This window comes from Sus scrofa, chromosome 15, assembly GCF_054392235.1.
Source record: "Sus scrofa isolate SSC_HxYL_T2T_F1_AM1 chromosome 15, Sscrofa_HxYL_maternal_Yorkshire_Landrace_v2.0, whole genome shotgun sequence".
In the NCBI taxonomy this organism is placed as follows: Eukaryota; Metazoa; Chordata; class Mammalia; order Artiodactyla; family Suidae; genus Sus; species Sus scrofa.
Window position 1 is genome coordinate 108,183,606 of NC_139397.1, and position 15,411 is coordinate 108,199,016.

General features: G+C 36.2%; 1 long non-coding RNA gene and 1 pseudogene across 9 annotated transcripts in view; both read right to left on the reverse strand.

Moving 5' to 3' along the window:
* LOC146396040 (uncharacterized) overlaps positions 1-15,411 on the reverse strand; it is a 181,276-nt gene that overhangs the window by 22,773 nt on the left and 143,092 nt on the right. The window lies entirely within an intron of this gene.
* On the reverse strand, positions 2,990-3,799 carry LOC110257157 (adenylate kinase 2, mitochondrial pseudogene; annotated as a pseudogene).

Sequence of the window (15,411 nt, forward strand, 5' to 3'; positions counted from 1 at the left end):
GAGTTTCATGTAGACAGCAGATTGAAAGTTTTCACTTTTTAAACCAATCTGTCACTCTTTGTCTTTTGATTGGTGCATTCAGTCCATTGACATGTAAGGTGATTATCGATAGATATGTATTTATTGCCATTTTCAACCTTGTTATCCAGTTGATTTTCTTTTCTTCTTTTTTTTGGTTGGATGGTTTCTATTTGTTTTATGCTTGAGTACTTTTCTTTTCAGGTTTTGTGAATGTAATGTTCAGTTTTGATTTGTGGTTGCCCTGTTTTTTACATATGTTAACCCCTTCCTATATCTGCTTGCTTTAACTTGATAGTCATATAGGCTCAAACACATCTTTAAAATAAAAAAAAGAATCTATATTTTCTTACCTTCCTTCCACACATTTTATGATTTTGATGTCTTTTTTTTTTTTTAACATCTTCATGTTTAGATAAGTATGCTGGCTTATTTAAGTGATTGCTTTCCAGTTGTGGTTTCCTCCATCCTAATTCTTCTTACTTTTTTTTTTTAACTTGGAGAAGCCCTTTCAGTATTTCTTTTAGAATGGATTTAGTATTGCTGTACTCTTTTAGCTTTTGTTTGTTGGAGAAATTCTTTATTTCCCCTTCTATTTTAAATAATATTCTTGCTGGACAGAGTGTTCTAGGTTGCAAATTTTTTCCTTTCAGCACTTTAAATATATCTAGCCACTCTCTTCTGGTCTGTAGAGTCTCTGTAGAGAAATCAGCTGATAGTCTTATAGGGGTTCCCTTATAATTAATGCTTTGCTTTTCTCTTGCTGGCTTTAGAATCCTCTCTTTAACTTTTGCCATTTTTATTATAATATGTCTTGGTGTGGGCGTGTTTGGATTTAACTTGTTTGGGGCCCTCTGTGCTTCCTGTTTCTTGATATAAGTATCCTTTAGATTTGGGGAGTTTTTAGCCATAATTTCTTCAAATATATTTTGAATCCCCTTTTCTTTTTCTTTTCCTTCTGGAATTCTTATTATGCATAGAGTGGCCTGTTTTATATTATCCCATAGGTCTCTTATATTGCTTACATGTTTTTTCATTTGGTTTTCTGTCTGCTGTCTTGATTGGGTGATTTCCATTATTCTACTTTCCACATCACTAATTCATTCCTCTGCATTATTTATTCTGCTCATTATTGCCTTTAGCTCAGTTTGCATCTCTGCAAATGAATTTTATAGTTTTTCTTGGCTCTTCCTTATACTTTCTAGTTCCTTTCTAAAGGAATCTGCATTACTGTTCATATCCCCTCTTAATTCCTTCAGTATTTTCACTATCTCCCTTGTGGGGTTTTTTTTTTTTTTCTGGTTTGTTTTTTGGTTTTGGGGGTTTTTTTGTTTGTTTGTTTTTTGTCTTTTCTAGGGCCACGCCTGTGGCATGCGGAGGTTCCCAGTCTAGGGGTCTAATTGGAGCTGTAGCCACCGGCCTACACCAGAGTCACAGCAATGTGGGATCCGAGCCACATCTGTGACCTACACCACAGCTCACAGCAACGCCGGATCCTTAACCCACTGAGTGAGGCCAGGGATCGAACCTACAACCTCATGGTTCCTAGTCAGGTTCATTAACCACTGCACCATGACGGGAACTCCACTATCTCCCTTTTGAACTCAAAGTCTGTCAGACTGCAGAAGTCTGTTTCATTGTTGACTGCTTTAGGTGAATTCTCCTGTTGCTTTAACTGGGAATGGTTTCTGTGCTTCTTCGTCTTGCTTGAGTTTTTCTTTTTCTGTGAGTTTGGGGAACTGGCCTCTGAGACAACCACCATGGTCTGTCCCTGCCACCTATAGATTGTGCAAGAGGCAACACATTGCACTTAGCCCCCTGATGCCTTTAGCCCACATAAGAGGTACCTGGCTACCTGTAGCCTGCATAAGAAATGCCCAGTCTCCCGTAAAGCAGCAAGAGGCTTTTCACCACCCCGTAGCCTGTGCCAGAGCCACTCCTCCCTCTGAGAGCCCCTGGGGCCATGCACACTCCATCACAGAGTGTTTCCTATGGAGGTCCGCCCCTCCTCCTCTTGCCCTCCCCAACAATGGCACTTTGCCTCTCCTGCGGGTCCGGACCTTCTCCCAGGTTCCCTCTGCCTAAGCATTCTCATCCCCAGCCATTCCTCCCCACCCCCATGGCTCACTGCTCCTTATCCCCTTAGGCTGTTTCCACAGTGCCAACCCCAGTCCTCTCACTGAGACTGACCTCCAGAGCCTAAGTCTCAGTGTCCAGCCCCCACCTGAGCATCCCAGGCTCAGATGATCTGTGTGGCTCTCGCTCTGCTTTGCTGTTCTCAGTCCCCTGCTGCACTTTCTCAGTGACTTTGAGGTCCCTCTGACTCAGCTGATCTTTCCGTCAGTTAGGTGGCTTCCCAGGAGGTGGGTTCCTTTTCTCCTTCACAGCTCCCTCTTGGGAATGCTAGTCCTGTTCTGATTCTCTGTTTTTTTTTGTTGTTGTTGTTGTTGTTGTTGTTCTACCCAGTTATGTCATGAGTTTCTTGCCCTTTTTAGAAGTTTAAGTTCTTCTGCCAGCATTCAGTTGATGTTCTGTATGAGTCGTTTTACATGTATGTGTGTGTTTTTTGATGTGTTTGTGGAAGAAGGTGAGCGCAACCTCTTACTCCTCCTCCATCTTGCTCTGCCCCTCCATATCTCTTTCAAATGTGGAGATGATTTCTTGATCTCATGGTATGGGGATCCAGGGCTAGAAAGCTACAGGACAGACAGGACAACAGTGTGATGTCCTATATTTCTGGGCTGGCATGAGGTTCTGATAAAAGTGAGGTCTTAGGGCTCTGGCTTTAAAAAGCATTGTCACTAGTCCAGAGTAAATGAAAATGTGATTCCTTAGAAATAATACTGCATCTCCCAGTGTTTTTAAAAAATAAATTTTTCCCTTTGCTTATACTTTTTAAGACTCCTACTCTATGTAAAAGAAATCACGTCACTACCACACTGGAGCTCTTTCCATCCTTCTCTTGAGCCCCCACTCCATCCTTACCCTGACAACCTCTCCCCATCCTTACCCTGACCACCCCTCCCCTCTGCCTAGCACTTAAGAGCAGGGATCACACCACAGGGTGATGAGCAGTGATGCAGTCTCACCTGGCCTTCTGTTACTAGGATGTGGCTTTAGAGACGGCTGCTAGGATGCTTGCAAACACATCAGGGGTCTGGGATGCATCAATGGCAAAGTAGATGCCCTATTTATTGTAGTCTGAATGTGGTAGGTCTCCAGGCAGATTTTCAAGGCCTTCTCATTATCATCTGATCTGCAGATCAAAGGTGCCTGGGGATGTCATCTTTCATAGGCTCTTTTGGAGGGCTGAACTCCTCCTGGTAGGAACTGCCACTCTTTGGATGAATCAATCTTCCTGTGATTCTCCAGATCAGCAGAGAGTCTGGGATGCTGAATTCAATCACAAAATCAAGCTTCTCTTTCCACTTCTCCATGAGGTCATCAAGCATTTCTGCCTGCCTCACGGTCTGAGGGAAGCCATCTACCAAAAAACCATTTTTGCATGGAGGGGTCTCCAAATTCTTCTCAATGCACTCCACAACCATTTCATCACTACCAGTTTCCCAGCATCCATAGTTGCCTTCAGCTTTCCCAGCTCTGAGCCAGAAGCTGCCATGGCCCTCAGCATGTCCCCAGTGGCCAAATGTCAGACACAGAAGTTTTCAACCAATCTGGGTGCCTAAGTATATTTTCTGGCCCCAGGTGGCCCCAGCAGCACAGCCCAGATGCCTTTAGGACCCTCTTGAGCTGGTTTAGCTGCAGGCATGTTAGGAGCCATGGCCACCTATGTTTCTCACTGCTTAACCCCATACCTTAATTTTAAATATATTGCTAAAAAATGTTAACTATACCTAAGCCTTCAGGAAGGTATAACCTTTTTGCAATAGTAACATCAAAGAGCACTGATTATGGATCACCATAACAAATATGATAATAATGAAAAAGCTTGGAACATTGTAAGAATTAACAAAATATGACACTTCCATGAAGTGAGCAAAAAGTGTTGTAAAAAAATGGCACCAACAGACTTGCTGACACAGGGTTGCCACAAATCTTCAACATGTAAAAAAAACATGTTTACTGTACTTCACAATATCTGTGAAGTACAGTAAAGAGAATCACAAGAAAGTGAGGTATGCCAATAAAAGCTAAAGGAATGACAGCACTGATACAAGGGACAAGATAAGAAATTAGAATTATTATAAGGTATTTGCACTACTCATGAAGTAGTATAGTGTTACTTGAAAGTCAACTTGGAATAGCTGTAAATGTATATTGCAAACTCTAGGGCAACCATTTTAAAAAGTATTTTTTAAGTATAATTGATATGCTAGACTAAATGAATCATAAAATGTCCAATTAAAACCTCAAAATGCAAAAAAGAGTCAAAAACAAAAATAGGAACAAAGAACAAGGACAGGAAATAGAAAATATTTTTTTCTTAAATATGGTATATTTCCTCCAACCATATCAATAATCACTTAGAAGGTCCTGATCTAAAGGCACCAATGAAAAGGCAAAGATTGTCAAAGTGGTTCAAAAAACAAGACTCAATTATATGTTTTCCACAAGAAATCTCAACTATAAAAATACATAGAGGTTAAAAGTAAGTAGATGAAGAAAGATGTATCATGCTACCCACTAATCAAAAAAAAAAAAAAAAAAAAAAAAAGGCAGGAGTAGCCATATTAATTTCAAACAGAGCAGACTTCAGAGCCAGGAAAGTTATCAGAGAAAAAGAGGGGCATTACATAATGATAAAGGGGTCAATTTTCCAAGAAGACTTAACAGTCCTTACCATATATAGGTAAAAACAGAGCATAAAATGCATGAGGCAAAAACTGATAGAAACTGCAAGGAGACATAGTGAGTCCACTATTACAGTTGGAGATGTCAATACCTCTCTTTCAGAATGGACAGATCCAGCATATAAAAAATGAGTAAGGACATAGTTTAATTCAACAATGCCATCAATCAACTGGATATAATGGATATCTATAGACTACTTCATCCAACAACAACACAAAACATATTATTCTCAAGGTCCTATAAATATTTAACCAGATAGGCCACATTCTGGACCATAAAACACACTTTAACACACTTAAAAAAAATCATGCAATGTCTTCTTTCAGACCATAATGGAATTATGATAAAAATCAATAACAGAAAGATAGGTGGAACATCCCAAAATATTTAAAGATTAAACAACATACCTCTACATAACACATGGGCCAAAGAAGAAATTTCAAGAGAAATAAAAATACTTTCAACTAAATGAAAATGAAAATGTAAATATAACTCATCAAGACTTGTGGTATGCAGCAAAAGCAATGCTTAGAGGAAAATTTATAGCATTGAATGCACATATTAGAAAAGAAGATCTAAAATCAATCATCTTCTACCTTAAGAAGAGAAGATTAAATTCTAAGAAAGAGGAAGAAAAGAAAAATTACAGAGAAAATCAATACAATTGATAACAAAAAATCATAGAAAAAAATCAATGAAACCAAAAGCTGGTCCTTTGAAAAGGGCCATAAAATAAGTAAGCCTTTAGTCAGGCTAAGAAAAGAAGTGAGAGGACACAAACTACTAGTAGAAATGAAAGAGGGGATATACTACAGATACCATGAACATTAAAAGAATAATCAAGAAATATTATGAACAACTTTATGCCCACAAATTGGATAACCTATACGAAATGGACAAATTCCTTGAAATATAAAATCTGCCAAAGCTAACACAAGAGGAAATATACAATCTGAATAGTCCTATATCTATCAAAGACATTGAATCAGTAATTTACAACCTTCCAGAAAGCAGAAAACTAATAGAAAACAGCAGGTCCAGATGGGTTCCCTGATGAATTCTAACAAATATTTAAGGAAAGAATTATACCAATTTTCTATAAAACTTTCAGAAGATAGAAGAGGTAATAGTTCCTAACTCATCCTATGAAGCCAGCATAGATAAAGGCAAAGATAAAGATGAAGAAGTCAGCATAGATAAAGTATATATAAAGCCAGAACTAGATAAAGCCATTACAAGAAAACTACAGACCATTATCTGTCATGAACATAGATTTATAAAAATCCTCAACAAAATATTATTAAATTGAATCTAACCAATGTATAAAAAAATTATACACCATGATTAAGTGGAATTTATCTCATGTAAGCAAGGTTTGTTCAACTAATGTAATCTAATACATCACTAGGCTAAAGAATAAAAATATAACCATATTGGGAGTTCCCAAAATGGCTCAGTGGTTAACAAATCCAACTAGGAACCATGAGGTTGCAGGCTCGATTCCTGGCCTCACTCAGTGGGTTAAGGATTCGGCGTTGCCATGAGCTGTGGTGTAGGTCACAGACACGGCTCGGATCCTGCATTACTGTGGCTGCGGCATAGGCCAGCAGCTACAGCTTCGATTAGACTCCTAACCTGGGAACTTCCATGTGCCTAGGGAGCGGCCCTAGAGAAGACAAAAGGACAAAAAAGAAAAGAAAAATATAACCGTATCAACAGATGCAGAAAAAAGAATTTCACAAAATCCAATACCCATTTATGGAATGAAGATAAAACTTTCTCAACTTATTGGAAAACATCTATAAAAAATCTACAGCCAACATCATACTTAATGGTGAGAAACTCTAAGCTTTCCCACTAAAATCAGGAACAAAGCAAGAATGTCCTCTCTCACCACTGTTTTTCAATATTGTACTGGAAGCCCTTGCTAATGCAATAAGATAAGAAAAGGAAATTAAGTTATACAGATTGGGAAGGAATATATAAAGCTTTTTTGTTCACAGATGACATGATCATCTTTGTAGAAAATCCAAAATAATCAAAAAGAATTCCTGGAACTAAATTATGTTAACAAGGTTGCAATATACAGTTAATATTAAAAACTCAATGGCTTTCCTTGGTACCAGCAATGATCAAGTGGATGAAATTAAAACACATAACAGCTTAGGTTAGCACCCCCAAAATAAAATACTTAGGTAGAAATGTAACAACTTGTACAAGATCTACATGAGGAAAATTGACAATTCTGATAATGAAATCAAAGAACTAAATAAATGGAGATATATTCCATAGTCATGGATAGGAAGACTCAATATTATCAAGACGTAAATTTTTCCCATCTTTATCTATAACTTCAATTAAATTCCAATCAAAATTCCAGCAAGTTATTTTGTGGCTATCAATATTATTTCTAAAGTTTACATGGAGAAGAAAAAGACTCATAATAGTCAACACAGTATGGAAAGAGAACAACAAAGTTGAAGTACTGATACTACTCAACTTACTATAGCAAATCTTAAGATTTACCATAAGATTACAGTAATTAAGATAGTGTGTTATTTATGAAAGAATAGACAAATAGATCAATGGAACAGAACAGGGAGCCCATAAAGAGACCAATACAAACATGGTCAACTGATCTTTGACAACAGAACAAAGGTAACGCAATGGAGAAAAGACAGGCTTTTTAACAAATGTTTCCAGAACAACTGGACTTCCACATGAAAAAAGAATGAATGTTGTGGTTAAATTATAAGAAAAGCAAGGAGATACATACAGTAAAAAATCAGACTAGAGGTTAATTCCAGAGGGACATTAGCAACAGCCTGTTAGGGATATTAGAAACAGCCATATTAAGGTCTTTGATATGATGAATATGTAAACAACTCAATAAAAAAAGGCAAAAGATCTGAATCCTCAGACTCAAGAAAAACAACAATAAAATTGAAATTCTGACTAAATACCTCATAGTAAAACTGAGAAGACAAAGATCTTGAAAGTAATAAAAAAAGAAAGACAGATAACTTACAAAGAACATTTTTTACAAGATAACATTTTCAAAGTTCTGAGGAAAAGTACTGTCCCAAAACATCATCTACTTAGCTAAATTCTCACGAGTTTAATACTGCATAAAGAGTAGAAAGCCGATCTTCAGTTTAAGCCATCACAGTGGTACAGAGCAACAAGCTGGTACCAGCTGCTTGAATATAATTAGAGAGCAGACAAATAGATTCTTTAGAACAGTTGGAAAGGGCCAAATATTATTTCAAAATCCCTTGGAGACTAGGACCATGTAAAAAAAAAAAGAAACTAATTCAAAACAAATCATAGATCTAAGAGTAAGAACAAAAACTATAAAACTCTTAGAAGAAAATTTAGGAGTAAATCATAGTAACTTTGAATAAGGCAATAGTTTCTTATATGACAAAAAAAAAAGAACAATCAACAAAAGGAAAAAAAAAATAGGCTCTTTTTCCAAATGAGGTCACATTCAAAGGTACCAGGGAGTCAGGACTTCAACAAATCTCTTTAGAAGGCATAATTCAACACACAGCAAATCTGAATAAACATTTCCCAAAAGAAGATATATGAGTGGCCATTAAGCATATGAAAATATGCTCAACATTAACCATCAGGAAAACGCAAATCAAAACCACAATGAGATACTACTTCACACCCACTAGCATGGGTAGAATCAAAGGCAAACAATGACGTGTTGGTGAGGATGTGGAGAAAATAGAACCTTCATACATTACTACTTGGAATGTAAAATGGTGTTGCCACTTTGGAAAACAATTTGGCTGTTTCTTAAAAGGTTAAACATAGAGCTACCATATGACTCAGAAATTCCATTCTTAGGTATATCCTGGGAGAACTGAAAACATATGTCCACATGAAAACTTACATACCCATATTCATGCCCCCATTATTAATAACAGTCAAAAGATGAAAACAATCTAGTTGTCCATCAACTGATGAATGGATAAACATTCAAAATGTAAACCCATATAATGGAATATTATTCAGCCATTAAAAATGAAGTTCTTACATATGCTACTACATGGATGAGCCTTGAATATTTAATGCCAATGCCAGGTGAAAGAAACCATACACAAAAGGCCATATGTTGTACATTTCCATATAATGAAATGTCCAGAATATGCAAATACAAAGAGATAGAAAGTAGAGTCATGATTGTCCGGGGTTGAGGAGAAGGGGAAAGAGGGCAGGATGGGAGTGACTGAGTACTAGGGTTTACTTTTGGGGTGATAAAAATGTTCTTTAGTTAAATAATGCTGCTCCTTGCTCTCTGTGAATATACTATAAAACACTGAATTGCCCTTTTTTTTTCCTGCTTTTTAGGGCGATACCTAAAGTATGTGGAAGCTCCCAGACTAGGGTTCTAAGGAGAGCTACAGCTACCAGCCTACATCACAGTCACAGCAATGCAGGATCCAAGCCACATCTGCGACCTATATCAGAGCTCACACTGGATCCTTAACCCACTGATGAAGCCAGGGATCGAACCCACATCCTTATGGATCCTAGTCGGATTCGTTACCACTGAGCCATGATGGGAACTCCCTGAACTGCACATTTTAAAGGGGTAGATTTATGGTATATGACTTACACCTAAATAAAAATGTTATAAAAAGACACTTTAAAATATTGTTTGAAATAATGATAGAAAAAATAAATAAAATAAAATAAAATATTGTTTGAAATGGTTTTCTTTCACTAGTCAAGTGAAGTATACAGATAATTTATGACCTAGCCAGTCTACTCCTAGATATGTGTATACACATACGTATCCAAGATTACACACATGTGATTATTGTATATAATATGTAATCTTGGATACATATGTATATCTAAAATTTCTGGGACAGTTACATAATAACATCTATGAAAGTGTTTATTATAGTGTAATACTTTTTGCTTGGAAATTGGAGGCAACCTACATACCCATCATTAGAAAAGCATGTATTGTAGATGAGTTCTCTGTAGTATTAGGCAACCATTTGATAAAACAGAGTACATGCACATATTTCAAAGATTCCACAGGGATTAACCTCAATAATATGATGATTGGCAAGAATATATGTATGTGTATATATATATTCACTTATTAAAAATCGATGCACAAAGTATTCATTTTTGCAAAATCACATACAAACGAAAAGATACATGTTACATACATTAACTGAATGCCTAAGAGGAGAAGAAGAAAATAGGAGCAATGTAAATAGGAATAAAATGGAATTAATTAATTCCCATGTCATATACCTATCATTTTGAAAATGCAATAAAATAAGAATTCTAGGGAACTGAGAAGACAGGAAACCAAATGCAGGGTATAATAGGGTTAATGCCAACATCTGGGCTTCTTTTTGCTCTACATGATTCACAGGGCAGGCTTCCCTTCCATTTAACAGACCAGAGGTAGAAGAGACACAGATGATGAGTCTTACATTATATTTATGTTTACGGAAATGCTCTTAGAGTCAAGAATAAATAGTTTACTAAAAGTCATTTGTATAACTATGAAAATGACTCTAACAAAATAAGTAGGCCAACCAAACTCATCACCAGAAGAATCTTGCCATTATATTATACATTTTAGTTGGTTCATAGTTGTGTTTTTCTAATAATTCATTTGTTATTTTTTTGTTATTTTTGTATATCGATCCCTTCTATATTGACTGTTATTGACTATTTAGTAAAAATAGATCTATACATACTTAGGCTTCATATATCTCCCTACCCCGAACTAGAATTAAAAAGTTATATTATCTACAATTTTTTCATTCAGTAAATAGATAAGAGTTCTGTTTACTTTTTTCCCATAATCTTTGGGTCACAAAGGTATTTTTTCAATAATTTTAAAACAGACGTACTTCATTACTATGGCCTCTTCCTTAATCAGTCTTACAATCATCAAACTAAAAATTCTAGGAATATTGGCACTGTTTCCATAAGAAACAAAGTAATCATTTCATTTCTAAAGTATAAAATTATCTTCTCTAGTTTTCTTTTTGAATAAAACTTCATTTTGTTGCCTGAAATCGTTAGTAGTTCCAGCACCATTTCTCTGGCTTACTGAATATGTGGCAGAAGTTTAAATTGTTTCCAGACTTCATGCTATTTTTATATTAGTCATCTGAGCAAATACTATTCAGCATACTCTTCACTTAGAAACAATTTTTCAAACACTCTACCTCCAAGAAGTAAGAAGCAATGAGAATTAATACATCTGGATTCAAAGAAAATCCTATGTTTGACAAGAGTACATTTACTGATAATAAACTGTCTAAAAGAAATTTCTCAATAATATGTGAACATATAGAAAATAATAAGACTTTTCTGGGAATAAGCTTTAAAGAACACATAAGGAGCATTTTATCATTTGACCAAAAGATAAATCATCTTATTAAACAAATTTCAGAGGGAAAAAAAGCCACTATTAGTGGTTATTTTGTATAAATTTAATTCTCCATTAAAATAGTATCTCTTTTACATAAGCAACACATTCAACAAGACAGAAAAATTGTGTAGCTTTTGGTCAGGAAGACAATTTTACATAAACCAAATTTGAGGGTTAGCAAGTACACAGTTTTTGGTTAAACTCTCAGAGCCTTTGTAGAGGAAGGATATTGAATAAGATGATCACTTGGGTCCCTAAAACTCTGTAATTCTCTGAAACCAAAGTCTAGCCTTGTCTTAATGGAATGAAATAAGAGATTCCAAACATTTGGTCAGTTACCAACTCCAATACTTAACCATTTTCACAATCAGGAAATTCTTCTGGGCTAGCCTAAATCTTAAGCCCTTCCAATAATTCTTTCTATAATGTGGTTAGAAAACAGATGATTACTTTTCCTTGTATGGAAAAAATTAATTCCATACTTGAATAGAGCATATAAATCACACCTAACACTTTCTTCTCCAGGCCGAACGGTCCCAAACTTTTCTTTAAAAGAAATCTCAATTTCCAACTTTTTAATCATGTAGTGGCTTTCCTGTGATTCTGCTCCAAGGTTTCAAGATTTTAGCTGTGGATCTCAAACCCAGACAACAAAATTCATGGAGGATCTGAAGAAAGCTGAGTGTAATTCTCTACCAGTTTGTGGACATGGACAAGAAGATAGATATTTCAGGAAATAGGAAAACCTTTACTCTTTGTATATCACGACCACCAATTTTGTGAAATGATTATAACTTTCTCTCTGCCAAGAATGCCAGCATAAATGAATGGGTGGTTCTCCTCTATCATCCACAAACTAGAAGGTACAAATAGCTTTTCTTTATAGGACTCTAAGGAAAGACATATTTCAAATTAGGTGGATCAAAACTACTGACTATTTTCTGATCTCTTACAATAGCAATGTGGTCATGCTTGTGCTTTGTGCATGGCGTCTCAGCTAAAATTAAACTGCTATGATGGAAGGCATTTATGATGATAGAAAGTAGAGAACGTTTTGAATGTAAGATCTTATTCAAAATTCTATTACTTTCTACCACTTCACGGCCCATGTCCTTCCAAAGGTTATTACTTAATGTTTCTGGGCCTCAGTTTCCTTAATTATGAATATGCAATTGAGAATAATAATATGTACCTACCTAGGATTGTCATGAAATTGTAATACGATAATTAAAGTAGAACCCAGACATACATTATCCTTTCATCCACTCAGGCTAACTCTGGCATAGCACCGATACACAATTAGAATCCTTCATAAACATCAACAGGAAACCGTTTACAGCAAGAATATCATGACCTTGGAGTTCCCGTCATGGCTCAGTGGTTAACGAATCCAACTAGGAACCATGAGGTTGTGGGTTCGATCCCTGCCCTTGCTCAGTGGGTTAAGGATCTGGCATTGTCATGAGCTGTGGTGCAGGTCGCAGACCTGGCTCGGATGCCACATTGCTATAGCCCTGGAGTAGGCCAGCAGCTACAGCTCCAGTTCAACCCCTAGCCTGGGAACCTCCATATGTCGCTGAAGCAGCCCTAGAAAAGGCAAAAAGACAAAAAAAAAAAAGAATATCATGACCAGAGTATTTTTACTGAAGATTGACAAGGTCTTAGGGGGACACACATACATTTCACTCATAGTTTTCTGCCATCTCTCCCCAGATTCTAGCCACAAGGTCTGTCTTCTCCTTAACCTTGAGTTCAGCCTTGCAAGTGCTAGTCTCCTTCCTCTCATATCATCCTCACAACCTTCACTGCCCACTCTTTATTACATGAAAAATTTGGGTCCAGTTCCAACTTCCGTACTGAAAACATAGATCTTCTCCTAACAAGGTACTCAATAAATCGCAGAAGGCACTAAAGAATTATTAGGTATCTGTTTTTTCTGCTACAAAAGGAAAGAGCTTTCTTGTTGATAAGTGCTTGATGAACACTTATCTTCCTTCATTCATTCCTGTGGGAAACTGCACTAAAGGAAGTTGTTAGTCATGCCAAAAACTAAAAATAATCAACGCAATCATGCTAAATATCTTCATCTTAAAAATACTTCTTTGCACTTTACATTTTGTAGCATCAAATATTTCTAGTGTCCATGGTCAATGATTCCAGTAATAAAACTCAAAACCAAATACACTGATATTCTTCAAAGCAAAACCTATGGACAGTGGTTGAATAGAGAATATTTTTTTAAACTTTTGTATAATTTGGGGGGGGGAGGCTTTTTTAGGGCCACACCCATGGCATATGGAAGTTCCCAGGCTAGAGGTCGAATTTAGCTGTAGCCGCCAGCCTACACCACAGCCACAGCAATGCAGGACACGAGCTGCGTCTGTGACCTACACCACAGCTCAGGGCAATGCCAGATCCTTAACCCACTGAGGGAAGTCAGGGATCAAACTCACATCCTCATAGATACGAGTCAGATTTGTTTCTGCTGAGCCACAAGGGGAACTCCCTGTATAATTATTTTTATCATCACCTACTCCATGTCATTTTTCTAGTTATAGTCTTCCTATTTTTGCTCTGCTAAGTGAATTAATTACCTGTATAATGGCTCTTGACTAGGGAAACACTCTATGATTTTAATTATTTTGGCTAAAGTAAATCAAAAATTGACCACACAAAAGTGAACTTCATCAAAGTCTGAGATGATTAAGAGGAAAACAATCTTTCAAATTAGCTATTTTTCTATTACAAGAGTTACCTGGAAATTATTAATTAAATTGTGTGACATTTGGTTCCTAAACTTCATAATTGAAATGTTAACAAGGTATTCTTTTTTTTAAGTTTAAAGGGTATATAGATGATGGTTTGATCTATACTGTATAGTGATTACCGTGATAAGTGTAGTTAATATCCTCCAACTCATACAGATATAATGAAATAAATTTCTCCTTGTGATGAGAACTCTTAGGATCTACTATTTTTCACAACTTTCCTACGTGTCATACAGCAATGCGAACTAGTCATCATGTTGGATACTGCATCTCTTATACTTATTTATCTTATAATTGAAAGTTTGTACAATTTGACCTCCATCATCCAATTTCCCCTTCTCCCATCCCCTTCTAGTTATCCCAAATCTGACCTCTTTTTCTATGGTCAGTGGTTTTAGTGGCTTTCCATTAGACTCCACATATAAGAGGAGTATTTGTCTTTCTCTGACTTACTTCACTTAACATAATGTCTTCAAGGTCCATTAATGTTGTCATAAATGGTAGGATTTCCGCATTTTTTATGGTTGAGTAACATTCTTCTCTGTGTGTGTAGGACAACTTCTTTATCCATTCATCCATCAATGGACATTTGTGCTGTTTCCATGTCTTGGCTATTGTAGATAATGCTGCTCTGAACATGGGGGTATCTTTTCAAGTTAGTGTTTTCATTTCTTTTAGATATATTCTCAGAAGTTAAATTACTGGAAGACATGATAATTCTATTAGCAAAGTATTTTCATTAACATTAGTCTCTTTAAAAAGTATTGCCTTCTACACATTTGCAGCACATTTTTATAATTTGCCATTTTAAACATCTTTTTTCAGAGTTCCTGTCATAGCTCAGCGGAAACGAATCTGACTAGTATTCTTGAGGATGCAGGTTCAATCCTTGGGCTCGCTCTGTGGGTTAAGGATCCGGTGTTGCTGTGAGCTGTGATTTAGGTAACAGATGTGGCTTGTATCTGGCATTGCTGTGGCTGTGGTGTATTTAGGCTGGCGGCTATAGCTCCAATTTGACCCCGAGCCTGGGAATCGCCATATGCCATGGGTGTGGCCCTAAAAAGACAAAAAAAAATTTTTTCAAAATATCATTATTTAAATAGTAAATTAATATCTATATGAGTTAAAAATGGAATATTCCTTTAATTATATTATTTTGCTAATAAAAGGGAATAGTTCTAAGATTCCAATCGTTTCAAATTAATGCTACTGTTTATAATTTGGAGTTAAATCTTACATATTACCATTAATTTGCTTTGTTTTATATTTTAAGCCTTTCTCTCAAACACCACCAACTAATCCATTAACTGCAAATACCTCAAAATACAGAAAGCTTTTTTATTTCCAAATAACAATATTCTTTTTGATTATTTATAACAAGCCAATATT